We start from the raw sequence: 2090 nt of genomic DNA, 5'->3' as shown, positions 1-2090 counted from the left end.
TACCTTAAAATTATGAGCCCCAAGCAGGATATTTCTAATCCCAGTCAAATAGGAAAAATTGAAATAATCTCAGAAGTTGAAAACTAAAGAGATTTGAAATGGAAAGGATGCCAATTTGGGGCGGGGGTAAGAGTTTTCCCTAGAATCCTGGGATCTAAAAATACAGTTGGTCTGGAAATCAACTGTTCTTCTTATAGTTTAACTTGGTAACAATTTGGTATAGGAAAAGAGTAATATGGCTTTAAATTTATGGGCAGTTAAAAGGAGATCTAGTGATCACTGCAGCATGTGATTTTAAATGCCAAGACTGAATTCCAGTATTTCCTAGATCTCAATAGCTCACCTACAGTTGTACATTCCATGCCTCGTTATTAAGGTTTTTTAGTCTGTGTTGTGTTGCTATAACAGAATACTCCAAAGTGGGTAATTTATGAGGAGCAGAAATTTATTGGTTCATGGTTCTGGAGGCTGGGCAGTCCAAGGTCAGGGTGCTCACATCTGGTAAGGGCCTTCTAGCTGCATCATAACATGGTGGAAGCACAAAAAAGAGGGCAAGAGAGAGAAGGGGACTAAACTTGCTTTTATATAACAAACCCAGACCTATGAAAAGGGCATTAATTCATTGATAAGGGGAGAATCCCCATGGTCTAATCACCTCTCATTATGCCCCATCTATCAACACTGTTGCCTTGGAGATTAAGTTCCCAACATGTGCCTTTTAGTGGATGCATTAAAACACAGCATAAGGTGACTTTATATTCCTATTTGAGACAATCGTCATTTAAACCTGTTGTCCCTGTGTAGTATTAGCACCCTTTTCTCCCCTCCACATGTCCATGTTTAGATGATAAATTATATGGTCACCGTACCGTTATTACAGTTTCTTTGTCATTCTCTCCAGCTTGCACTTGTGCACTTGGTATTTCCTCTCTTTCTGTCAAGCTCTGCAATGATTATCAGTGGTTTGCTTCTGATTATTTCTCTGTTTATTAAAGTCCTTTAATGTGTATTTAATTCTACCTTCCAGGATGGTGGTTGTCCCCTTAAGATCATCTTCAGCAAATTTAATGAGACTTGTGAACCATCCCTTCATTATCTGGTTCAACAATGGGAACACAGAGGCCTAGGCCAGTGGCCTTTGGGATACCATCCATGTTCTTTCTTCCCTCCTTTCTTTTCTCTCTGCTGCCCCTTATTGACCTTTTCCTACCTACCAGTTGCCATTCACTGATTAATCTTTAATTTCTGTCTTAACATCTTTCCAGAAATTATGTTGTTCTAGATCCTATTAAAAAGTGTGATGTTCATGGCAGTTTTGTTCTGAAACACTCTATATCAAATTGCATTTTCTCAGTTCACTGGTTTCAAGTACCCATGGGGCCACTGGAAAATAAAACTGTGATGTATATTTCCACAGTTCTTATTGTTTTAATTCAATCATAGTGCATTATATAACTCTGACAAGTCATTTTTATCCTAAAGTCATGCCTGAGTTTTTGTAAGGAAAACTCAAGAAAACTTAGAGATGAGCTACTGAATTTCCAGGCATTTTCATCATGCATTTTTAAATGGGAAATTGAAGTTTCTAAAGTGTTATCAGTAGTTAGTGAAAAGGTCAGCATGCTCTGCTAACTCCTGATTCTTACTAACTTTTTCTCTTTTATTAAGTGGGTCAAACCTAGAAGATAGTGCCCTAAGTTGTAGTCAATGAGATTCTTTTCATGTGGTTTAATATGTCTAAATACAATGAAAATGAATTTAATTTCTTTACACACATTTTAAATATGTTTTAATGAATTAAAATACTTTAACTTGAAAAGAGCTATATGTATGTTGAAGAAATTTTATGGTATACATTCATCATATGAAATTCTGTTTATGATTTCATTTATTATAAAAAGCCAATGGGCCAGGCACGGTGGCTCACGCCTGTAATCCCAGCACTTTGGGAGGCTGAGGCGGGTGGATAACAAGGTCAAGAGATCGAGACCATCCTGGTCAACATGGTGAAACCCCGTCTCTACTAAAAATACAAAAAATCAGCTGGGCATGGTGGCGCGTGCCTGTAATCCCAGCTACTCAGGAGACCG

General features: G+C 37.8%; 1 protein-coding gene across 2 annotated transcripts in view; it reads left to right on the top strand.

Moving 5' to 3' along the window:
* The window catches only part of PLPPR5 (phospholipid phosphatase related 5), a 117280-nt gene that overhangs the window by 114053 nt on the left and 1137 nt on the right, over window positions 1–2090 (top strand). The window lies entirely within an intron of this gene.

This window comes from Cebus imitator, unplaced genomic scaffold (assembly GCF_001604975.1).
Source record: "Cebus imitator isolate Cc_AM_T3 unplaced genomic scaffold, Cebus_imitator-1.0 Scaffold314, whole genome shotgun sequence".
In the NCBI taxonomy this organism is placed as follows: domain Eukaryota; kingdom Metazoa; phylum Chordata; class Mammalia; order Primates; family Cebidae; genus Cebus; species Cebus imitator.
This window is presented reverse-complemented; position numbering and strand designations above follow the sequence as displayed.